The sequence below is a fragment of the Anomaloglossus baeobatrachus genome, chromosome 11 (genome assembly GCF_048569485.1).
Source record: "Anomaloglossus baeobatrachus isolate aAnoBae1 chromosome 11, aAnoBae1.hap1, whole genome shotgun sequence".
Lineage (NCBI taxonomy): Eukaryota > Metazoa > Chordata > Amphibia > Anura > Aromobatidae > Anomaloglossus > Anomaloglossus baeobatrachus.
The window spans coordinates 122,917,519-122,943,925 of NC_134363.1; the positions used below are offsets into that span (position 1 = coordinate 122,917,519).

The following is a 26,407-nucleotide window of genomic DNA, read 5'->3' on the forward strand; positions in this document are numbered from 1 at the left end:
AACTTTGATGCCTTTTACATCCTATTTATATTATCAGTCCATATGCTTCACTTATTTTCTACTTTAAATTTAATGGGTGAAGTGAAAATAATTAGCCAAAACCCAGGATCGAACCAGGGACCTTTAAATCTTCAGTCTGGTGAGCTAGTGGAATTTTCAACAGTGTAAGGCCCGTTTCACACGTCATGAAAAACAGTGACGTTTTTCACTGGCGTGTAAAACACGCACATGTCCCTGCGTGTGCCGTGATTCACGGCACACGTGGGTTGTCCAAGTGCAATCCGGGCTCCGTTCTCCGTGGCCCGTGATTTCACTTAGAAAACATCTCACCTGTGCGCGCTCCCGCTGTCCATGGTGCTGATCGCTCCCGCGGTGCAGCATCCGGCCGGCGGTGACCCCCGCAGCAGCTGCTTCCGGGTTGGCTGTGTCGCGCATAATGAATATGCGCGACAATAATGAGCCGGCTCAGAAGCAGCCGGCAGAACGGGCTGCAGAGGACATCGCTGGACGCCGGGTGAGTTAAAATGAGTTTTATTTTAAAAGCACGTTTATTTCTGGCACGTGTTTCACGGACCACACCACTGCGTGGTCCGTGGAACATCAGTGATGCAAAAAAAAATTGACATGTCTCCGTGCGGCAAACACGCACACGCGGGTACGCCGCATGGAGACACGTGCAGTGAAAAATCACTGACGTGTGAGCAGACCCATTCATTATAATGGGTCTGCGTATGTCAGTGATTCTGGTACGTTTAAAAAAAAGCACAAATGTACCAGAATCACTGACGTGTGAAAGGGGCCTAAACTCAACTTCAGAAAAGTTTTATTAAATAAAAAACTTACATTTTTATATCACCATCAGATCTAAAGATTAATGATTTTCCTTATGGAAAATTAGAAATTTATAACAGCATATTTAAAGTGGTACAATAGTGTACAAGTTAATGCTCAATGCTCAAATCCAGCAGGTCGGATCCTGGGACGGGCTTGATTTGAGTAATAAGTATAATGGAAGTCAATGGGTAACTTGAGCACTTTTTCAGAAGATCCCTAGGAGGGATCCCTATGATAGAGCTACGTAGCAACATTTTTGATAATAAATTGGTGAACGAGGGAATGTGAGGGAGTCATTATTCAAAGAAATTATTTTTTTTCCTGTGTTTTTATCTTTTCACTTCCTGGGTTAGTAATGGAGGTGTCTGATAGACGCCTCTCCATTAAAAACTCCAGGACTTGATGCCCAATGACTAGAGATGAGCGAACCAGCCACGGTTCGGCTCGAGTTTGGTTCGTCGAACGGAGGTCTCGTTCGAGTTCAGTTCGGCGAACGTTCGACAAACCGAACTAGAACCGCATAGGAAACAATGGCAGGCAATTACAAACACATAAAAACACCTAGAAAACACCCTCAAAAGGTGTCCAAAAGGTGACAAACAACTCACAACAGAACACATGGGAAAGTGACAAGGACATATACTCATGCGAAAATAAAGGAGCTGGACAAGGAAAAAGAGGAAGAGACACAGATATGAGTATATGCAAGAGAACGTCGATGCCATTACTGTGCAACTTGAGCCCTGCTCATTTTAGGCTTCCAATCTGGATAAATTGCCTGAGCTCACCACGTACGCCTTGGGGATCTTGTTGTGTCCTGCAGCCAGCGTTTTCTCGGAACGTGTCCTCAGTGCTGCTGGGGGTGTGCTGACAGCTAAGCACACGCATCTGTCCACTGACAATGTGGACAGACTAACGTTCACCAAGATGAACAAGTCATGGCTCTCAGAGGACTTTTCCTCCCCTGGCTCAGCCAGGGGAGGCGAAAGGCACGCGTATTTTTGAGAGTGCTTCATGCAAAGCATCTTTTTCATCTTGAAAATGGGGGTCAACTGATGCCAGTCAAGTGGGGTGTGTGTGGCCCAATTAGTGGAAACGAGGGAGACTGTGGTTGGAGTCCCCTCGCTGTGTTTCTAAAAGAACCAAGATGAACAAGTCATGGCTCTCAGAGGACTTTTCTTCCCCTGGCTCAGCCAGGGGAGGCGAAAGGCACGCGTATTTTTGAGAGTGCTTCATGCAAAGCATCTTTTTCATCTTGAAAATGGGGGTCAACTGATGCCAGTCAAGTGGGGTGTGTGTGGCCCAATTAGTGGAAACGAGGGAGACCGTGGTTGGAGTCCCCTTGCTGTGTTTTACATGCTTTTAGAAGGCCATGACATGGCTTAGAGGTTGACTTTCAGCATCTGCAAACTGTTGGCTACCAAAATGCTTCCTTTCCAACCTTTTTAACCGAGGATTTTCGAGACCTTATGCCCATCGCAGTGCCCCAAGAGCCGATGCCCAGGCGCCACTCCTTCTCCAACAAAGGCGTGCACGCGCTACACCAGCATGTCGCACCAAACATCACCGCTTCTTTGAGAAACTGTGTGACAGGGTGCATTTCACCACAGATACTTGGCCCAGTAAGCATGGACAGGGGCGTTACATGTCGCTGACTGGGCAATGGGTTACTATGGGGAGAGATGGAGAAGGGTCTGCTGTACAAGTCTTTCTGTCCCCACGAGTTGTGTCAATCCTTCCTCTGTATGTAGAAGTTAATACACTGCTTCTGCCTCCTCAACCTCGTGCGGGTCCTTCACCTCGGCCCAAACCCTGTGTGGTCAGGGCACCCTTCCTTGTAACTGCGCACAAGGAATACCACACACCTCCTTACTATGCTGGCAGCAGAGCTCAATGCCATCATGCAGTCAAATGTTTACTTTGAAATGTATGGGAAATGTGAGTCACACCGCTGAGAAGTTGTGGACGGTTAGCTCTGGAGACCAAGTTTCATCAATGGTTGTCTCCACTCAACCAGCAGCCAGGGAAGGCCGGGTGTGACAATGATGCAAACATGGGTGCGGCCCTTCGCCGTGACAATGTGACACACGTGCCTTGTGTGGCTCACGTGTTGAACCTGGTTGTCCAGCAATTTTTAAAGCAATATCCTGGCCTACATGGCCTTCTGCAGAGGGCACGGTGTAACGCCTTCCTTAATCCACACACTCATATGGGCTGTAAAGGATAGGCTAGAGGGAAGCCACTCACCAAGCAGGACCTCCAGAACCCTGAAACCCTTTAACCCCTATACAGGGATTAGGAATTACACAGGGCCCAAGGTGATCAATACCTGTGGAAGGCTGCATTTCCAGAGAATAGTAGTCAGGCAGGGACAAAACATTAATTGAGGAACAGGAACAGATTGGGACGGCCAGGACTTAATCAGAAAACAAGCAGAGGTGAAATGCGGATCGGCCAACAAGGTACATAAACAGCAAGCAGGAAAAGTAGTCAGGTAACAAACACACAAAATCATAAAACTGAACTGGGGGTAAAAGTAACCAGAGGTTCATAGCTATGTCTGGCAGTGGTCTGCAGACAGGATGGGCATAAAAAAGGGTGTGGTGTCTTCCCATTGGTTGTAGCTGAATGATGGTACTTCATCTGTGAGATACCCACCACCTAAATTCAGCCAGAGATTCTGCATCTGTCAAGGTAATGCGACCCAGTGGGTGAGCATAACCTGCGTCCACCTGCGCCGCTGGCATCAACTTCTCTCCCATCATCAGCACTATGCATGAAAGGAACACGTTGTCACCTGGCGACCGGAGTACAAATTGACGGAGCATACTCCGTTGATGACTTAACCGCAGTGTGCGGCAATGATGCAAATCTGGCTGCAGGCCATCGTCAGGGCAATGTGACACACGTGCCTTGTATGGCTCACGTGTTGAATCTGATTCTCCAGCAATTTTTAAAACACCATCCCGGCCTACATGGCCTTGTGCAGCGGGCACGCTCGCTATGTGCTCACTTCCATCGTTCACACACAGCAGCTCAACAACTTTCATCACTACAGAAGTCTTTAGGTCTGGTGGTTAAACGCCTGAAATGCGATGTGCCGACACGCAGGAATTTGAATCTGCACATGTTGTAGCGTTTGTGGCAGCACCGCTGAACCCTGCTGCAATACGTTATGACATATAGCCTGACCTAACTTGATCCAGAGGTGGTGCAGATCACGCTGCTGGAGTGGTGTCAGATCAAGGACCTATGCACCCTTCTACACAGTTTACAAATGTCGACGAAGCTGTTTAGCACTGGCGATGCCATTCTCAGCGTGACAATTCTGGTCATCTACATGATGGAGCACACTGTAAGCATTATTCGGAGTCAGGTGTTGGGACAAGAGCAAGGGGAGGAGGTACAGGAGGAGTCATATGCGGAAGGGATAACAAGATCTACGGGGTCCAGATGGTCAGCGGCACCTAGGCGGCAGTCATGGTGGGGGAGAGGGATTAACAAGGGCGCATAGTATCAGCAAAAAGTGTTGAGGAAGGTGCAGGAGCCCATGAAGAAATGGAGGACGAACTGGCAATGGGCATGGAAGACTCAGCAGATGAGTGAGAGCTTGCTCACATTTCGGTTGTGCGAGGTTGGGGGAGAGGGCAGAGGAAGGAGGCATGATTCTCACCTCTCTGCCACCAACACACCAAGGACTTGGTCCTCCTGGATGCACAAGACACATGAGCACCTTCTTGCTGCACTACCTACAACATGACCCTCGGATTGTACGAATTCGAAGTAATGCTAACTACTGGGTTTCCACACTGTTAGATCCCCGGTACAAGACAAAATTTGGCGAAATAATTCCTGCCATAGAAAGGGACGCACGTATACAGGAGTATCTGCAGAAGGTGGTACGCAATCTTACATCTGCTTTTCCACTAAACACCAGTGCTGCACAGAGTGAATCTCAACGCTTTGTCATGGATAGGAGGAAATGATAACTGAAGTGAGCACTAATATATATATTCTGAGTGCAAGCCAAAAAGTTACATTGATCAATGTGATTGCTAAATGTCTCCTTTTTCCTAATATTCATGGCTGGTATGCAATTCATTATTCACATGTTCAAGTTAGCAAGTAGCATTTTTCATTGTATTTTCCAATATTTTTCCATATGCTTGAGGCATTATACCATTATCTAAGTTTGATGTGCAGCCTTATCCTTGTATAGTATGTATTTTTTTGGCTTGCACTCAGAATATATATATTAGTGCTCACTTCAGTTATCCTATTCAGTTATATGTAGTTTTTGTTCTGAATGTGAACACAGCTCCGCCCCTTTCGGCCATGTTTTTTCCATCTCCTATATAAGACAGTCCTTGGTTACCCCTCTCCACCCACAGCAGTTTTTAATTGCAATGAGATGACACACAGTTAGGGTCACAGAGCTAGGGACCCCAATATAGAGATATACCTTGACGAGGTTTGGGGCTCAGTTACATCGATCAATGCGATTGCTAAATATCTCCTTTTTCCTAATATTCATGGCAGGTATGCAATTCATTATTCACATGTTCAAGTTAGCAAGTAGCATTTTTCATTGTATTTTCCAATATTTTTCCATATGCTTGAGGCATTATACCATTATCTAAGTTTGATCTGCAGCCTTATCCTTGTATAGGATAGGAGGAAATGATATTTTACTTGTCCACATCTGAGGGACCGAGGGCTGGCTGCTGTGCTGAGATGCCATTGAGTACGGTGTCCCCGCAGAGTTGCACTTTTGGTCATATACAAAATGAGTTGAAAAAGGACAGATGCTGGTGGAAAGGGGAACAGGTGTGTTGGAAAGGGGAAAAAAGTTTTTTTGTCCATGGGTTTGGTGGTTAAGCAAAAGTAACATTTGCTGAAGAAACACCATCTGTTACGGTGGGACTGGCAGATTTGGATAAGGTGGTATATACTATGTTACCGCTATATAACGAAAATTAATAAGAAAAGAAAGAGAAAGGTATATATCCCCATCAGCAGTCAGTGTCCACCGTGCTCCCAGATGGAAAAGGAGAGGTTGGCAACTGGAAGGTTAGGTGGAGGATACAGAGCTGTGTGGCTATGAAACTAATAGTAGCCTGAACCGAGTTAGACGCCACTCGGATCTGGAGACTGGGAGCCCTGTTAGCGTCACAGGGTCCACACGCCCATCCAGCCCAGGAACTCCCAGTTAACATCACAGGGGCCATTGAGTACGCTGACCGTGTGCATTGGGGCCACACCTGTGGACAGCAGGCGCATCAGCAGCAGCAGGCCTGTTAATGCCACTGGGCTGCACAAGCAGGAATGGTAGGACAGGAGCTGGTCTTAACCGTTCTGCGTTACCAACTGTGGTGGCAGCCTGCATCGACGCCGTATCCCTGCCTACCTCTGGCCTAAAGCCGCAATGGGTTCAACACATGACTTAGACCCGGCACGGAGTGCAAGTACCTGTGCAAAGAGGCTTTTCGCAATAAGTGTGGGAGCATGCGCTGTATCCCGAAATGAAGACTTAGCCTCAGGAATGGCACAGTCAGGCTGAGCATACTCACTAGGCGAAACACTGTAGACTACGGCTGGGGTAAATCGGCACACGCATGCGCACTAGCTGCCTCTCCACACTTAGACGTGGAGGAGAAATTGCTCTTCGGGTGTGGCCTTGGAGATGCTGTCTATGAACAGAAGGAAAAGCTAAAGGTGTGTGTTACAGCAAGGAGCCACCGCGGAAACACTTTGTTCAATTATGAGGGGAGTCATTTTGGAGTTTGGTGAGGAGTACCGTAACGCCAGTGAGCAGCATCCTGTGCCACAGACCAACATTCTTACAGTGCTGTCTATACTGCTTACCGTGAGAGGAGTGTAAAGTCTGTATTTCTGGCAACTGGACATAAAAGTACCCGGGTACGGTAGGCTGTGTCCAGACAATAATGCGGGCACGCAACACTTTGTTTTATTAGCAAAACACATATCTGTTCTGGGTAAGCCGACTATATAGACAATAAGACTTGCTGCCTCTGCACTGTCAAATTGTCACGTACAGTTTAAATCATAGAGGGACAGCGACACATGTTTGCATTGACTGTTGCTTTTCAAGATTTCCATGACTGTGTTGCAAAGCTGTGTGGTTTGCATTCACACTGCTATCATCTGCCTTATCTGTGAGGCTTCAGCTAACAAGGGTAATGTGTTTTGTCTATGTTTAGGTAGATAACTTGGAAGCTCTTGTGATGCGACACTGGTAAGTCGTGTTCGCACACACACACACACACACACACGCACAAACACACAATTACTGCTACACAGAGGGATTAGCAGGTAGTAGGCAACAGAATAGATTGTTCAATTATTTAAATTGTATGCATGGTTCTTATTGTTTGTTTTGGTAAAGTTAAACAATCATTTATCAACCCAACTGCCTAGAGTCCTTTTCCTGTTGCCTGGTTTTGCTGCATACTGGGGAGCCCACCCTGTACACGACTTAAAATGAAGCATAAGTTGCAATGTGAATTTCACTGTGCTACAATGCGGCCTAGCGTGCCTGTGCAACCACCGCCTGCCCCATCAAGTGCATCTGCGTGCTCTTCATCCTCTGTGACTGTGGGGACAGCAGTCTCAAATGGTTTTTCACACTGAACTTCCACCCCTTCACACGCAACAGGGAGTGTGATTGGCAGGTCATCACTTGTTTTGGAAGTGGAAACAGATGGAATTGTTGAGCTGTCAGACATCGAGAAAACCAACATTGGATGCAGGCTACATTATATCCACACCTGCACCTTCGTCACAGATTGGCTGGACTACCTACAGTTAATAATTGCATTCCAGAAATGGAAAGGAGTGTAGAATGCACATGTGTTATACCTTGCTTGGCAGCAAAGGAACACTAACTTAGTATTACAGACAATTTTAGGAAGGCAGAAAAAGAGTCAGCTCTTTGGGCAAATTAAATAGCGTGGCAAAAGTGGACAGGTGGGTACAGTGGCCGTGTTCTGTGGGTACCAGGACAGTAAAGGAAGCCTCACTTTCTATCCCTCCGAATGATCAAATGCAGCAAGGAATTCCCTGAGTTTGCTATAAAATTAGCGTAGCAAAATGTGCATGAGGGTGTAATGCAGTGGTGCTTCAAATATCTTTGCACCAGTGGGACACTAATGGAAGTCCAGCAGCCACTTTTAGGATGCCACTAAGTTTACTCAGTGTTTGCTAGTATAATAGCTTAGTAACAATGAGTTTGAGTGTGCAATGCAGAGGTGCTAGAAATAGCTTGGCACCAGTGGAGCACTAATGGAAGTCCAACAGCCACTTTTAGGATGCCACTAAAGGTCCAGTCACACTAAGCAACTTACCAGCGATCCCAACAACGATAGGGATCGCTGGTAAGTTGCTAGGAGGTTGCTGGTGAGATGTCACACTGCGACGCTCCAGCGATCCCACCAGCAACCTGACCTGGCAGGGATCGCTGGAGCGTGGCTACACGAGTTGCTGGTGAGCTCACCAGCAACCAGTGACCAGCCCCCAGTCTCCTAGTTACAGCACACATCAGGTTAATTAACCCGATGTGTGCTGCAGCTAAATGTGCACAGAGCAGGGAGCAGCGCACACTGCTTAGTGCTGGCTCCTTGCTCTCCTAGTTACAGCACACATCGGGTTAATTGCCTGATGTGTGCTGCAGCTATCTGTGCACAGAGCAGGAGCCGGCAGCACAGGCAGTGAGAGCGGAGGAGGCTGGTATCAAAGGTAAATATCGGGTAACCAAGGACAGGGCTTCTTGGTTACCCGATGTTTACATTAGTTACCAGCCTCAGCAGAAGCTGGCTCCCTGCTCACTGCACATTAGTTGTTGCTGTCTCGCTGTCACACACAGCGATCTGTGCTTCACAGCAGGACAGCAACAACTAAAAAATGGCCCAGGACATTCAGCAACAACCAACGACCTCACAGCAGGGGCCAGGTTGTTGCTGGATGTCACACACAGCAACATCGCTAGCAACGTCACAAAAGTTGTTCGTTACCAGCGATGTTGCTAGCGATGTTGCTTAGTGTGACGGGGCCTTAAGTTTCCTCAGTGTTTGCAAGAATATTGGCTTAGTAACAATGAGTTTGAGTGTGCAATGCAGGCAGACGTGCTGCAAATATCTTTGCACTAGTGGGACAATACAGAAGTCCAACAGCCACTTTTAGGATGCCACTAAGTTTCCTCAGTGTTTGCTAGTATAATGGCTTAGTAACAATGAGTTTGAGTGTGCAATGCAGGCAGACGTGCTGCAAATATCTTTGCACTAGTGGGACAATACAGAAGTCCAACAGCCACGTTTAGGATGCCACTAAGTTTCCTCAGTGTTTGCTAGTATAATGGTGGACCAGGATGACGGGTAGGCCCAGGAGGTGGATCCACTGGACTGAGCACCCCACCGAGGGCAAGGTGCCCGGTAGCCGAAGCACTACGGTTAGCAGGACAGTCCGTTCAGAGGAGTGGGTGTAGAAGTCCCTGGGACCACGGAGTCTCTGAAGGTAGTCCGGGTGACGGAGCGCAGGTTCGGAGGCCGAGATGATGTCAGGCAGGGTCCGGAACCAGCGGAACGGGGAGGTCGGTCACCACACGGATCCAGGGATCGGAGACAGTAGGAACTGAGAAGATGGCGGACAGTCCGTTCGGGGTTCTGGTACCGTCAGGACCAGTTGGCGAGACAGGAGCGGCTCTACAAGAGAGATAGGTAAGTACGAGACAATGGCACAGGGAGACCTGACTCCTAGCTTAGCAAACACGAAGAACAGGCCCCGCCCACTTGGAAAGGAACCCCCTATATACCCTGCACCTGAATCTTCAATATCTTGTTGGAGGACGCTGGCCCTTTAAGAGAGGGTCAATGACCGCGCGCGCGCCCTAATGCGCATGCGCGAGGCCCGGGTGCCAGAAGTCAGAGCAGGGAGTGGTGCACAGGAGGCAGGAGCGCTCAGCATCACAGATGGGCGCCGGGACCGGGGACCGGGTTGCCTGGAGGACGCAGGTGAGGGAGCATGGAGGCCGTGGAGCGGGGTACGCCTGGCAAAGGAGCCGGGGAGCGTGGCAGGGGAGCCAGGGAGCGTGGCAGGGGAGTCGGGGAGCGTGACAAATGGCTTGGTAACAAATGAGCTTGAGTGTGCAATGCAGGCAGACGTGCTGCAAATATCTTTGCACTAGTGGGAAAATACAGAAGTCCAACAGCCACGTTTAGGATGCCACTAAGTTTCCTCAGTGTTTGCTAGTATAATGGCTTAGTAACAATGAGTTTGAGTGTGCAAAGGGCAGGAGGGTACAGTGGCAGGGTTGTGGGTCTGGGTAGAGGAAAGGAAGCCTCCCTTTCTATCCCTCCTAATGGGGAAATGCAGCGAGGAAATCCCTGACATTAGCCACACAGACGCTGTCATCTTGTGTAGCTGTTAAAATCTGTTTTCACGGCCCTGACTGTCACCTATAGCTCCGACCCTGCCGGTATTAGCCCTTACAAGGGCTGAAAGAAACTTCTATCCCTATTCTGTATAGCGCTGTGTATAGAGCATACACAGCAGTATCGGAGACAGGAGCTACGCCAGCGGTGACTGACACCCAGACGCAGAAGAGATAATGGCGTCCGGACGGGCAGATACTCGTTTTTATAATGCAGGGACATGTGACATGGACATCCTATCACACATGCCGTTGCTTCTCTGGCTAAAAGTCCACTTAGCTGTGTGTGTGTCTGGGATTGGCTGACATGCTGGCCCGCCCCACTACACGCGCGCGCTTAGGGAAGGAAGACAAGGGAAAAAAAAAAATGGCGATCACCATTATCCAAACAGCAGTGATCTGAATGCGCTGTTCCCGCACACTATACACTGAAATTTCATAATAGTGTGAGTCACAGAGTGACTTACACTATTACAGCGGAAAGCCAGCTAGTAATTAGCTTGTCTTTTTGCTGCTAGAACCGTTCTCGAACGTATCTAGAACTATCAAGCTTTAGCAAAAAGCTCGAGTTCTAGTTCGATCTAGAACAGCCCCCAAAATCACTTGAGCCGCGAACTGGAGAACCTCGAACCGCGCTCAACTCTACCGATGACATTACACAGCTGACATCAATCCCAAAACTTTTTATCCTGATTACCACCGCACTAGGGCAATTGGAAGAGCCAGGTAAAGTGCAAGTTATGGGGTGGCTCTGGCCTGGTATTTTTAGGTTGGGAAGTAGCCAATATCCATATACCTTTCACACTTGCAAATATCAGCCCACCGCTGTTTGCTTTAACTTGGCTAGTTATCAAAAATAGGGGGGACCCCACTTCATTTTATTTATTTCAGTAATTTATTTATTAGGTTAAACACTTTTTAGTGCCTTATGATATATATTTGTCAGTTTATATGTTTATATGTTTTTTTTGCCTCGCTACAACCACCCTTGTCTCTGGGCCTTTGGTTTTCAGCAGGCTTGCAAATAACTTTAACGTAACTTAGTCAACAACTCCATGTATTTTGTCTACTATCATTGTTAAAGGGAACCTGTAAGCAGATTTGCCCCTTATAAGCTGTGGCCACAAACAGTAAGCTCTTATATAAAGCATTCTAGAATACTGTATATAAGTGCCCAAGCCGCTCTGTATAATGTAAAATACATCTTTTATTATAGTCACCTGCGGGGTGGTCTGGTCCGATGGGCGTCGCTGGTCTCGGTCTGGCACCTCCTCTCATTCTTCCATTGCTGACCTCCTTCCCAGTTCCATGCTCTACCCTCAGCTAAGGAGATCAAACTGCACATGCACAGGAGCACAATGGAGACCTCTATGTGACTAATGCAGGATGCGTCATCCACATGAAGCTGGGAAGAAGGACAGCAATGGAAGGAAGAGAGGAGACGCTGAACCGAGACCAGCGATGCCCACTGGACCTTACCGACCCGCAGCTGAGTATAATAATAGATGGGTTTTTTTACCTTACACAGAGCAGCCTGGGCTCTTATATACATTATTCTAGAATTCTGTATCTAAAAACTCACTGGTGGTGGCTGCAGCTTGTAAGGGAGAAATCTGGTGACAGGTTCCCTTCTTTAACTGTCTACCATCTTATTACCCCCTGTCGCTAGGCAACCTCCAATACCTTGCTAAGGAGCAGTACCTAGGACCGGTCACTACATGGCCATATATATATATATATATATATATATATATATATATATATATATATATATATATATATATATATATATATATATATAAAATAAGCATTAACACATTATGTATATAAACACTATTTGCATCATTGTCTTGGGGTTGACGATTGATGTCTTCAGGGCAGGGCCTTCAGAGTCCAGCACCCCCTTACATATATAATATACAGGATACAGGAGGCTTCTGGCTGCTTACATATTATATAGAGAATACAGGCTGCTGGCTGTATATATAATATATAGAGAATACAGGCTGCTTCTATATATAACAGAGGATAAAGATACAGGAGGCTGCTGGTTGTATATATAATATAAAGGATACAGGAGGCTGCTTCCTGCATTAAGATAATATAGAGGATACAGGCTGCTGGCTGTATGTATGTTAAAGAGAGAATGCATGCTCCTGGTGTAATAGAAGGATAGTGGTGGGATGATCGGAATGCTGGCCACCAAACACAGTATGCCAGACATGCTATGCACTAGCCGTCACACAAGTGTATACCTTAAAGAGCCGGAGTACTTTTCACCCACCTTCCAGTCCTGGAGGTGGGGATTTTGGCAGAGCCCTTCCCAGGTGACAATAGCAGGGTGGCTGGTGGCTGGGCACAGTGGCCACAGTCAGATCAAATGCACCAATACAAGCAAGATAAGTAGTACAAGAATAAACAGGTATTAGGTAAGGCTAGGGACAAAACCAAGATTAAAAATACCAGAGCAGGGAATAAACTAGAAGAAACTCAAACCACGACCCTTACTACCCAAGCACAAGTGAAAATAATCAGCACTGGCCAGAGGAGATAGCGGGTGTAAATATTTCTGTCATAGATCAGCTGACACTGCTAAGGCAATGGGTGGGGGATGTGCAGTACCCGGCTGTGGCCACTATCAGAATATGGAGCAGCTCCGGAACTGAGCATTTCTGGCTTCCTGCTGCCGCCTCCAGCACTGAGAACAGCTGATCGGCAAGGGTTCGGGGTGTCGGACCAAGGCCGATCAGCTATTGATGACTTAACCTAAGGGTATCCAAAATATCAGTTGCACTCAAGTAAAGGGAAGGAGCAAAAACAAGGATGTAGATGGTGAACATTGGAATGTGAATCTGCGTTAATGCCAAGAAAACAATTTTTAAAAAAATATGAGTTACTTAGCAAATAAAGGTGGCTGAATTACTTGTGCTCAGATACCACGTCAAGCTGTAAGTCTCATCTGGGTCCTACTCTATCTGGGCACAAGTAAATTTGGCCACCTTTATTTGCTAAGTAAATCATTTTTCAAAAACCTGTTTTCATGTTTTCTTGGCAGTAATGCAGATTCATAGTCCAATGTTCACCATCTACATTTTTGTTTTTTTCTCCTTCCCTTTACTTGAGTGCAACTGCTATTTTGAATATTGTATGTCATGTTTAGTTTGCACCAGTTCAGATTATGAGATTAGGAAGTGCCAGTAATTTTTCTAGTTTAACCTAACGATAGGCCATCAATGTAAAAGCAGTAGACAACCCCTTTAAGGGTAATGTTTTACTAAGTCAGAGGAACTTCCTTAACAAATTTTGAAATGATTGTAATTTACATACTATAAATTGAAATATCTCTGATTGTACTATTTACTATTGACAGGTCTACAAGGAGACAATTTAAAATTGATTCAGTCACTAGTGTTAAAAATCAATATTAAAATAAATTGTGATATATTTTGTTTTATCAAAAGTAATGATCATTTTTCTGACAACTGGCTTGGAAAGCGTTCATAATAAAGCTTAAATAGAAGTCAGGATGGCCGAGCGGTCTAAGGTGCTGTGTTCAGGTCGCAGTCTCCTCTGGAGGCGTGGGTTCGAATCCCACTTCTGATATCAACATTTTCTTTTATTTAGGCTAACATGTGGTCTTGGTCTTTTTCATCACTTTTAGGACATTAAATGGATGAATCTTTTTTTCTCTTTATTTTTGTGCTCATTAAAATACCTATTTTTGCATGCGCTTTTTGTGATGCTGTCACTATTACAAAACGTCAATTTTAGTAGTTACAAGTTTGCATCTAACTTTTTATATTCTTTGGAATATCATGTTTTTTTTGTAGAACTTTGATGCCTTTTACATCTTATTTATATTATCAGTCCATATGCTTCATTTATTTTCTACTTTAAATTTAATGGGTGAAGAAAAAATAATCTGCCGAAACCCGGGATCGAACCAGGGACCTTTAGATCTTCAGTCTAACGCTCTCCCAACTGAGCTATTTCGGCTGTACTGCATGTATATAGACTGACAAAAAACAAAAAACCAGGAATGGATTTCACAGGAAAAAATGTTAGGTAATCTTTCCTGTATAATGACTTGTATAGAGGAAAATTAAAAAAAGAGAAAAGTCTCCTCCACGCCTTATGCTTTGCTCACACGCAGCCTTTTTATTATTATTATTAATAATAATTATTATTTTTATTTATACAGTATAGCGCCAACATATTCCTCAGCGCTTTCCAATTCAGAGGGAAGATGTACAGACAATATGAAACAATACAAAATAACAAAATCCAGATACCAAGAGGAGTGAGGGCACTGTTCGTAAGCTTCAAGTCTATGATGGAATAGGGGAGGCACAAAAGGTGAATGGGGGGGGGGGGAGAAAGCTTGTTATATATGCTACAGTCATCGATTTAATAGGGGATTCAAAACCAGCTTCGTGAACAAATCGTCTGCCAGAATTTATACATAGAGTGTAAAGAAGTACATGAAGAGAAAGGAACCAGAAGGAAAAGGGGACAAAAATTGGAAGTAAATTTTATGAAGGGCAGAATGGGACTAGATTAGATGAGGGAGGTGAGATGATTGGCTAGTCTAAAGAAATGCATTTTTAGGGCCCGCTTAAAAGGTGTGGATGTCGGAAATTAATCAAATTTTTCTTGGTAGTGGGTTCCAGAGCATTGGTGCAGCTCATGAGAAATCTTGAAGATGGGATTGGGAGGTTCAAATCATTGAGTATGTCAGTCTTAGGTCATTAGCAGAACAGAACATGGGTCAGGTGATAGGGAGGAGATGTAGGGCATACAAACACAGACGTCTGTGAAAAATCCATGCTTGAGTTCAAACTCTGGTACAAACCCTGAACTTTACCATTTGGATTTGCTCATCACTACATATCACACACTATGTGTCCAGAGAAGGTAGTTAAACATTACATTTACTGGTGAATATTATTTTCACCATTGAAAGCAATGAGAAATTACAAAAACTTTACTGTACTATAATTGTTTACTAATCGTTCTCTCTGTTAGTAAACTCTCCCCTCTCTAATCCATTCTGAATGCTGCACCCAGGATGATTTTCTTCTCCAGCCGCTTCACCGATGCCTCTGCTCTGTGCCAGTCATTGCACTGGTTGCCAATCCGTTACAGAGTCCAATATAAACTCATCACTCTCACCCACAAAGCTCTCCACAGTTCCGCATGCCCTACATCTCCTCCCTCATGGCTGTGTTTCACCCCACCTGTGTTCTCCGTTCTGCTAATGACCTAAGACTGACATCTTCAATGATTCGAATCTCCCAATCCCGTCTTCAAGATTTCTCATGAGCTGCACCAATGCTTTGGAACCCACCAAGAACAAAGAACAATTCGATTAATTTCCGACATCCACACCATTAAGCGGGCCCTAAAATCGCATTTATTTAGACTAGCCTTTCACCTCACCGCCCTGTTCTAATCCAGTCCCATTCTGCCCTTATAAAATTTACTTCCAATTCTTGTCCCCTTGTCCTTCTGGTGCCTTCCTCTTCATGTATTTCTTTACACTCTGTACCTGCATAAATTCTTGTTGGCGACCCGGGTTCATGCAGCTGGTTTTGATCCTCTATTAAATCGATGGCTGGACCATATATGACAAGCTTTTCTCCCTCCCCCCCCATTCACCTTTTGTGCCTCCCCTATTCCCTAATAGACTGTAAGCTTACGAGCAGGGCCCTCACTCCTCTTGGTATCTGAATTTTGATATTCTGTATTGTCTCACATTGTCTGTACAATGGTCTGTGGAATATGTTGGCGCAATATACATAAAAATTTTTATTATTATTATTAATAAAAACATAATAAAAAGGCTGCGTGTGAGCAAAGCATGAGGGCTGGAGGAGACTTTTTTCTCTCTTTTTTTTAATTTTCCTTTGTACAAGTCATTATACAGGAAAGATTATTTCCTAACATTTTTTCCTGTAAAATACATTATTGTTTTTGTGTGTTTTTTGTCAGTCTATATACATGCAGTACAGCCGAAATAGCTCAGTTGGGAGAGCGTTAGACTGAAGATCTAAAGATCCCGAGTTTCGGCAAATTATTTTACTTTGATGAACGTCTGCAGCGCAGCAAAGTAACAAGCTATTCAGCTTGGGGAAGATGCCTGTACACTGCTAAGAACAAAATTAAGAAATGTAAAAAATAAATGATGTGTGGTTCTCGCTATTATTGATAACCAGCACAGATAAAGTAGTTGCGAGCTACAACCCTCATCTGTCTTCTTTACCTTGGCTGGTTATCAAAAATACAGGGAGCCAATTTAAAACTGGCTCAGTCACTAAGGGGTTAAAAACGTTGTTAAAATAAATCATGATACATTTAATTTCATCACAAGTAATGATCATTTTTCTGATAACTGGTTTGGAAAGAGTTAATCCTAACAGTTATAGAAAAGTCAGGATACCTGAGGGTGTAAGGTGCTGTCACGCTCCCCGGGTCCCTTGCTCTGATCCCCGGCTCACCTGCCACGCTCCCCAGCCTCCATTTCCTGCACTTCCCAGGCCTCCTGGTCCCCGCTCCCGTCGGCTTCCCAGCTCTGCTGCTTCCTCCTCTCAGCTTCCTGCTCTGGCTTCTGGCACCCGGGCCGCGCGCATGCGCATTAGGGCGCGCGTTCGGTCATTGACCCTTTCTTAAAGGGCCAGCGTCCACTGACAGGAAATGAAGCACACAGGTACAGGGTATAAAGGGGTTTAGTGTCCAAGTGGGCGGGGCATGTTCTTCGTGTTTCCCAAGCTAGGAGTAAGGTCTCCTTGTGTTCCTGTGAGATACTCACCTCTCTCTCTTCTAGAGCCGATCCTGCCTTGCCATCCGGTCCTGCCGAACCCCGAACGCTGCCTATCTGCCATCCTGACAGCCCGTACCATCTCTGATCCCTGCGGTGACCCGTCATCTCGCTCCAACGGTTCGACTCCGCCTGACATCATCTCGGCTTCCGAACCTGAGCTCCGTCACCCGGACTACCATCAGTGACTCCGTGGTCCCAGGGACTTCTCCATTATACTCGTGTGCACGGACTGTCCTGCTACCTGTAGTGCTCCAGCTACCGGACCCCTTACCATCATCAAGGAGTTCGGCCCAGTGGATCCACCTCCTGGGTCTGCCCGTCCACCTGGCCCTAACAGTAAGAACAGGCCATGGATCCCGCTGCAGCACTAGCAGCCTTACAGGAGGAACTCACACGCCAGCGTGAGACTCAGACCCGCATGCTGCAATTCATGTCTTCTGTGGACGCCCGCCTGAACAAGCGTCAGTTACATCTTCGGCATCTCGGGCTTCCACTAGTCAATCCACGGCTCCAGCTCCCGTGGCAGCCTCTTCGGATGCTTCCAGACTTCGTTTGGCCTCACCACCCCGGTACGCCGGAGATCCCAAGACCTGCAGGGGATTCAAAAACCAATGCTCCCTCCATTTCACGCAGCTGCCGCATTTGTTTGCCTCCAACCAAGCCAAGGTCGCCTTCATCATGTCCCATCTAGAGGGTGAGGCACTGGCGTGGATGAACCCCTTGTGGGAAAGTGAGGATCCTGTGACCACGAACATCCAGGAGTTTCTGCAGGCTTTTCGTGGCACCTTTGACGAGCCCGGACGCGCCTCCGCGTCTGCCTCATCTCTTCTCCGGTTACGTCAGGGGACTCTGACGGTGGGTCAATACGCCATCCGTTTTCGCACCTTGGCTTCGGAACTCGGGTGGAACAACGAGGCCCTAACCGCCGCTTTCTGGGAAGGACTCTCGGGCCGAATTAAAGATGAGCTGGCTGGTCGTGACGTACCGTCCACCCTGGATGCTCCGATTACCCTAGCGACGCGAGTGGACATTCGCTTTCAGGAACGATCCAAAGAGGTGTCCCGTGAGAGACGTCCGGTACGGCATTCCTCTCCTCCGCAGAAGCCCGCCATACTCCAGTCAACGGCATCTGGTGTCTCCGTCCACGAGCCCATGCAGATCGACCGGGTGCGGCAGTCTGAACAACGCCGAGCAGAACGGCTCGCCAAGGGTCTCTGCTTCTACTGCGGAGAGGGCACACACCTGCTACGCTCCTGTCCAGAGAGGTCGGGAAACTCCAAAGCCTAGGGTTGGTAGGAGAGGCCACCCTAGGTGCTGGGACTCTCTCAGACCCGGTTACATGGACTGTGCAAGTGACAACGGGAGAGACACGGTTCACGGCTGAGGCGTACCTCGATTCCGGGGCAGCAGGCAATTTCATCCAGCAGGCCACGGTGGACAAGTACCAGGTGCCTGTTACTCCACTCGACAAACCCCTCGTGATTGCCTCTGTGGATGGGAGACCCCTCTCTGACACCATCTCCTGGATCACCAGGCCGGTCGAACTGCGTATCGGTGCCCTGCACACCGAGAACATCGCTCTCTACGTCCTCCCACACATGTCCCATAAAATCCTGCTGGGACTTCCCTGGTTACGGACACACGAACCATCAGTCAGCTGGGGCACTGGTGAAATCACCCGATGGGGCTCTTCTTGCCATGAGACCTGTCTGAAGACCATACAACCCATCCGACGACCCCCGGTTCCAGAGTCCCTACCGGGACTGCCCTCGGCCTATTGGTCCTTCGCGGACGTCTTTGATAAAAAGGAGTCAGAGGTACTTCCGCCACATCGTCCGTACGATTGTGCCATCGACCTGCTCCCGGGAACTACACCACCTCGAGGACGGATATACCCACTGTCTCCAGCCGAAACAAGGGCTATGTCTACTTACATCACAGAGAGCCTGGCAAGGGGATTCATTGGGAGATCCTCCTCTCCTGCCGGAGCAGGCTTCTTTGTTAAGAAGAAAGAGGGCGACTTACGCCCATGCATAGACTACCGGGGATTGAACCAAATCACCGTGAAAAACAAGTACCCCCTGCCGCTCATCCCCGAATTGTTTGATCGGCTTAGAGGAGCTCGTGTGTTCACCAAGTTGGATCTTCGGGGTGCCTACAACCTGGTCCGCATCCGCTCTGGGGACGAATGGAAGACCGCGTTCAATACTCGCGATGGGCACTATGAATACTGTGTGATGCCCTTCGGCCTGTGTAACGCACCAGCAGTCTTTCAAGAATTGGTGAACGACGTGTTCCGGGACCTTCTCTACGTCTGTGTGGTGGTGTATCTGGATGATATCCTTGTCTTCTCTCCGGACCTCCAGACCCACAGAGAGAACGTGCAGCTGGTTCTACAAAGACAGAGAGAATCGTCTGTACGCCAAGTACGAGAAGTGTGTCTTTGAGCAGTCTTCTCTCCCCTTCCTGGGTTACCTCATCTCCGATACCGGACTGCAGATGGATCCAAAGAAGGTCTCCTCCATTCTCAACTGGCCTCCTCCTTCTGGACTGAAGGCAATCCAACGCTTTCTGGGATTCGCCAACTATTACCGCCAGTTCATCCCTCACTTCTCTGCTCTGACTGCTCCTCTCTCCGCCTTGACCAAGAAGGGGGCTAATCCAAAGGACTGGTCACCTGCGGCCGACGCCGCGTTTGGCTCTCTGAAGCGGGCATTTGCCTCCTCTCCTGTACTCCACCGTCCGGAGTTAAACCGCCAGTTCACCTTGGAGGTGGATGCCTCCTCCTCGGGAGCCGGAGCAGTGCTCATGCAGAAGTCCTCCTCCGGGAAGATGGTGACTTGCGGTTTCTTCTCCAAGAGCTTCTTAGCGCCTGAACGCAACTACACCATCGGTGACCGAGAGCTATTGGCAGTCAAACTGGCTCTGGAGGAATGGCGCTACCTTCTGGAAGGAGCAGTGTACCCCGTTATTATTTACACGGACCACAAGAACCTGGAATACCTGCGGTCTGCTCAGCGACTGAACCCACGGCAAGCCAGGTGGTCCTTGTTCTTTGCCAGATTCGATTTCCAGCTCCATTTCCGACCCGCGGACAAGAATGTACGCGCTGATGCCTTGTCCAGGTCTTTCATGCCCATGGAGCAGGAGGAGGAGACATCCCAACCCATCATCTGTCCTAGTAAAATCATTCCGGTGGCCCCTGTCACCCTGGCCCAGATACCGCCCGGGAAGACCTATGTCTCTGAGACTGACAGGCAAAAAGTGTTACACTGGGGCCATGCCTCGAAAACAGCCGGTCATGCTGGTCAGAAGAGAACATGGGGTGCGATTGTACGTCATTACTGGTGGCCATCCCTTCGCACGGACGTCGCCTCTTGTCTCTGCCTGCTCCTCTTGTGCCAGGAACAAGACGCCCAAACACCTGCCATATGGCCGTCTTCTGCCTCTGCCTATACCCTCAGTTCCGTGGCAACACATTGCGATGGACTTTGTTACGGACTTGCCATTGTCCTCCGGACACAGTCATATGGGTCGTGGTGGATCGGTTCTCTAAAATGGCTCATTTCGTCCCTATGGCTGGACTGCCCTCTGCCCAGGAACTCGCGGACGCCTATATACATCACATCTTCCGCTTGCATGGCTTTCCATCACACATTGTGTCCGACAGAGGAACTCAGTTCACCTCCCGCTTCTGGAGGGCTCTCTGCAAACATCTGGGAGTGACTCTGGACTTTTCTTCAGCCTACCATCCTCAGTCGAACGGCCAAGTGGAACGGGTCAATCAGATCTTGACCTCCTTCTTACGTCACTACGTCAACGCCCATCATGACGACTGGTCCACGCTTCTTCCTTGGGCTGAATTCTCCCATAACCACCACGTCAGTGAGTCCTCCTCCAGCTCTCCCTTCCATGTCGTTTACGGACTTCAACCTACCGTCCCATTGCCTGTATCCTCTTCCTCGGATGTCCCTGCTGCTGATGCTGTAGCCCGTGACTTTACAACCATTTGGGACTCTGTTAAGGCGTCCCTTGCACGTGCCTCCCTGCGGATGAAGAGACACGCAGACAAGAGACGTCTGGACCCTCCGTGTTTCTCTCCTGGAGATCTCGTCTGGCTTGCTTCCAAGTACGTCCGATTGAAGCTACCATCCTACAAGCTGGGACCTCGCTACATCGGGCCGTTTAAAGTCCTCAGCAAGATCAATGAGGTCTCCTACAAGCTGCAGCTCCCGGCCACGATGAGGATACCCAATTCCTTCCACGTCTCCCTGCTCAAGCCGGTTGTCCTTGGTCCCTTCTCCGCTGCTGCCGGTTTGGCTCCTCCTTCTATTGCCGATGACGACATCTATGCGGTAAGGGATATCGTGGCCATGAAGACCGTACGGGGTCGACAGTTCTTCCTGGTGGACTGGGCAGGGTATGGTCCTGAGGATAGGTCCTGGGAGCCCCGGGAGAATGTGGGCACTCCTCTGATCCGTGCCTTCCTGTCCCGGTTGCGGGGAGGGGGGCGTGGGGGGGGTACTGTCACGCTCCCCGGGTCCCCTGCTCTGATCCCCGGCTCACCTGCCACGCTCCCCGCTCTCCAGCCTCCATTTCCTGCACTTCCCAGGCCTCCTGGTCCCCGCTCCCGGCGCCCGTCGGCTTCCCAGCCCCAGCCCGGCTCTGCTGCTTCCTCCTCTCAGCTTCCTGCTCTGGCTTCTGGCACCCGGGCCGCGCGCATGCGCATTAGGGCGCGCGCGCGGTCATTGACCCTTTCTTAAAGGGCCAGCGTCCACTGACAGGAAATGAAGCACACAGGTACAGGGTATAAAGGGGTTTAGTGTCCAAGTGGGCGGGGCCTGTTCTTCGTGTTTCCCAAGCTAGGAGTCAGGTCTCCTTGTGTTCCTGTGAGATACTCACCTCTCTCTCTTCTAGAGCCGATCCTGCCTTGCCATCCGGTCCTGCCGAATCCCGAACGCTGCCTATCTGCCATCCTGACAGCCCGTATCATCTCTGATCCCTGCGGTGACCCGTCATCTCGCTCCAACGGTTCCGGACTCCGCCTGACATCATCTCGGCTTCCGAACCTGAGCTCCGTCACCCGGACTACCATCAGTGACTCCGTGGTCCCAGGGACGTCTCCATTATACTCGTGTGCACGGACTGTCCTGCTACCTGTAGTGCTCCAGCTACCGGACCCCTTACCATCATCAAGGAGTTCGGCCCAGTGGATCCACCTCCTGGGTCTGCCCATCCACCTGGCCCTTACAGGTGCTGTGTACAGGTTGCAGAGGCTTGCGATATATTGAAATATAAATCTGCATTTCCGCCAAGAAAACATGATAACTTTTTTTGGAAAAAATTATTTACTTAGTGAATAAAGGTGGCCAAATTTACTTGTGCCCAGATAGAGTAGGACCCAGATGAGAGTTAGACATTGACGTGGTATCTGAGCACATGTAAATTTGGCCACCTTTATTTGCTAAGTAACTCATATTTTTCAAAAAAATGTTTTCATGGCAGTAATGCAGATTCTTACTCCAATGTTCACCACCTACATTCTTGTTTTTCCTCCTTCTCTTTACTTGAGTCAACTGCTAGTTTGGATATTTATACACAAAACCTTGTAAATAGAGTACATAGCCTGTCAAACTGAACAGATATTGCAACACATAAGAACACCAAAGTATTAGGCTAAAAAATTGATTTTTATTAAATACACTTTAAAAGACAAAAAGCGAAAAAATAAATAAATAACACTGCATAAAACCCAGACCTGGTGCCAAACAAATATATGTATGTATCAAAGTTGATTGCAGATAATTTAATAGAGGGTGGATCTAGATGACAAAAAGGTGAGCCCCAAGGGGGATAGCAAAAAACAGGCAAAAAAGGTCAAACATGCAAAGAAAGCTAAAAAGACCTTAATAAAGTGCCAAATGCTGTGAGAAATTGCACTACTTTAAACCAAAAAGGTTTTGGTATTTATGTTTGGTCACAATAAGAGGGTCCCAACCAGTACATTGTGCAAACAGGTGGGTCCAGATAGGATAAAGTGACCAGTGCAATTAATATATGCAGACAAAAGTATACATGGAAAGGGCAGACTTAGTCAGAAAGAATCCATTACCTCAAAAAGTAGAGCACCAGGACTGGCAACCTCAACATATGTTTCCAAATGGGTCTTCATCAGGAGGTGTGGCTTATTAGTGCAACGCAGGTTTATTTATACAAATGAATAACCAATCCAAAAGTCAAAGGGCTATCATATGACCCAATTCATTAAAAACCATCTGGGGCAGACAGAAAGTGTTGAAAAGGAGCCAATAGCAACAGCTAATAGTGCCTGCGTTTCATTAACAGCGGGGGTGAGCCGCATACGTCATGTAGAAGAGGGAATCCCGTTTGATCCGATCACGTCACTGGCGCATGCGCACTGGACCGCAAACCATAAAACAGGAAGTGCCATGCTTCGGGTAGTGCAGCCTCTGCGTCCCATGTCGCTAAGCGACCGGTGGGCGTGCACCTGTATAGAGCCGGAGCACAGACAATTCCATGGAAGGCAGGCCAGCTAGACGCGCTCTGTGATCGGACAAAAGGCATAGCTCAGTGGGAAGTAACGGTGGTAAAGATCAGGGGATCCCACGTGACTGTCTGAAGCACACGGTATTGTATTGTCTGCACACCGGATCACGGACAGCTATATGTAAAAGAACTGCACCCAGAATACTCATAGATCATGAACATAGATGATAAAGGGACAAACATGGCTCTAAAGAAAACGGCCCTAAGAGATATATTTAGTAATATACAACCATGTATAAAGTATACAGAATGGAGGAAGAAACAGAAAAAACAGAGGAACGAATAATTATGAACCACAAAAAGAAAATTTTTTTCTCCTCTTTTTCTTCTTCTTTTTCTCTTTCTTTCTCACAACAGGGAAGGGCAAAATACAGAGTACTCCTGCACAAGCCATAGGATGACATCATACGATCCAAAGGTCAGTTTGGATATTGTATGTCATGTTCAGTTTGCACCAGTTCAGATTATGAGATTAGGTTTTAAATTGGACTGGTCTAGAAGGAGACAATTTAAAATTGATTCAGTCACTACAGTGTTAAAAATCAATATTAAAATAAATTGTGATATATTTTGTTTTATCAAAAGTAATGATCATTTTTCTGACAACTGGCTTGGAAAGAGTTAATAATAAAGCTTAAATAGAAGTCAGGATGGCCGAGCGGTCTAAGGTGCTGTGTTCAGGTCGCAGTCTCCTCTGGAGGTGTGGGTTCGAATCCCACTTCTGATATCAACATTTTCTTTTATTTAGGCTCACATGTGGTCGTGGTCTTTTTCATCACTTTTAGGACATTAAATGGATGAATCTTTTTTTCTCTTTATTTTTGTGCTCATTAAAATACCTATTTTTGCATGCGCTTTTTGTGATGCTGTCACTATTACAAAACGTCAATTTTAGTAGTTACAAGTTTGCATCTAACTTTTTATATTCTTTGGAATATCATGATTTTTTTTGTAGAACTTTGATGCCTTTTACATCTTATTTATATTATCAGTCCATATGCTTCATTTATTTTCTACTTTAAATTTAATGGGTGAAGAAAAATAAATAAATTGTGATATATTTTGTTTTATCAAAAGTAATGATTATTTTTCTGACAACTGGCTTGGAAAGAGTTAATCATAAGTCTTTAACAGAAGTCAGGATGGCCGAGTGGTCTAAGGCGCTGTGTTCAGGTCGCAGTCTCCTCTGGAGGCGTGGGTTCGAATCCCACTTCTAACAAAGTTTTCTTTTATTTAGGCTAACATGCGGTCTTGGTCTTTTTCATCACTTGTAGGACATAACATGGAGGGATCTTTCTTGCTCGTTAAAATACCTATTTTTGCATGCGCTTTTTGTGATGCTGTCACTATTAACAAAACGTCGATTCTAGTATTTCCAAATTTGCATCTAACTTTTTATATTCTTTAGAATATCATGATTTTTTGTAAAACGTTGATGTCTTTTACATCTCATTTATATTATCAGTCCATATGCTTCATTTGCTTTCCACTTTTTAATTTAATGGGGGAAGTAAAAATAATTTGCCAAAACCCAGGATTGAACCGGGGGACCTTACGTTCTTCAGTCTAACGCTTTTTCAAAAAAAACGTCTTCACGTTTTCTTGACAGTAATGCAGATTCATATTCCAATGTTCACCATCTACATATGGAGTGGGGAATCTTTTTTCAGCCGGGGGCCATTTGGAAATCTCTGCCAACCTTCGGGGGCCACACAAAATTATCAATGTGAAAATGATTCTGCTATTGTCGCGGGCGGAGGAGGGGACGCCGCACTCTCCCACTGCTCGGGTCCGGCTGCCGTTGCGGCTGCTGCGGCCTGCTGCTGCTGCTCGGTGGCTCGAGCGATGGGCCGGATCCCGGGGACTCGAGCGGCGCTGAGCCCGTGAGTGAAAGGGGATTGGGTTTTGGGATAGTTTATTGTCCGTGATGCCACCCACGGCTGTGGTGATTAAGTGGACACCACCGCTGCTCTTTCTTGGGAACCCGGGAGTGATGGTATGGAGCAGCCAGTTGTTAGTTTGCCCCTCCGTGGGTAGGGGTTTTGGTGGTCCCGGGGCCCAGTGATGGGGTTGGTATGGTGGACAGGCGGGTATGGGGCCTGTGGAGGTGCAGGGGCGCAGGGGCAGCGCTGTGCCGCACGGCACGGAGGTACTCACTCAGCCAGTAAACACTACACAGTTCTCGGTAAACAAACGGCTGGTTGGACGGGTCCCTGGCTGGTTGGACGGGTCCCTCGGACGGTTACGGTGCTGATGTTCCCTGCAGTTAGCGGTGACAGTCTCTTCCCTGCACCTATGTAAAGTCTTTTTGGTAGCGATGGGTTCCCACCGGTCACCCGCTCCCCATCCTGGACATGAGCCGGAGGAGCCTCTCTCTTGCCCGCAGGCGCTGGCCCTGGGAAACTGGTGCCTTGGCGGTGGCGGTGTCTTCCCTTAACGGTCGGACTGTTGCCTTCAATCGGGACTTGGTTGTTAGGAGACAGAGGTCCCCTCCACTGACGGATTTGGCAAATTATGGCGACTCCTAGCCTTTTGCCCTCATCCAAGATGGCGCTGGACTCACTGATGCCTGTACGCTCCGTGTGTGTCGGTGTCTGTCCCTCCCCTGCAGCCGGCGCCCAATAAGTGAAGCGATTAGTGCGCATGCGCAATGTGACTTCCGGGACGCCGGCTGGAGTGGGCGGCATGGCCGCCGCCGCACACTGCGCGTCACTGATGAGCCTCAGGTGAGTCCTGCGCCA

At 47.6% G+C, this 26,407-nt stretch overlaps 3 non-coding genes across 3 annotated transcripts; 2 read left to right on the forward strand and 1 right to left on the reverse strand.

Moving 5' to 3' along the window:
* The first annotated feature begins 13,799 nt into the window (after positions 1 to 13,799).
* On the forward strand, positions 13,800 to 13,882 carry TRNAL-CAG (transfer RNA leucine (anticodon CAG)). Its single transcript has one exon. It is a non-coding gene; the product is annotated as a tRNA-Leu (tRNA).
* Positions 13,883 to 14,202: 320 nt separating this feature from the next.
* On the reverse strand, positions 14,203 to 14,275 carry TRNAF-GAA (transfer RNA phenylalanine (anticodon GAA)). Its single transcript has one exon. It is a non-coding gene; the product is annotated as a tRNA-Phe (tRNA).
* Positions 14,276 to 24,802: 10,527 nt separating this feature from the next.
* TRNAL-CAG (transfer RNA leucine (anticodon CAG)) lies at positions 24,803 to 24,885 on the forward strand. The gene has a single exon. It is a non-coding gene; the product is annotated as a tRNA-Leu (tRNA).
* The last annotated feature ends 1,522 nt before the right edge of the window (positions 24,886 to 26,407 follow it).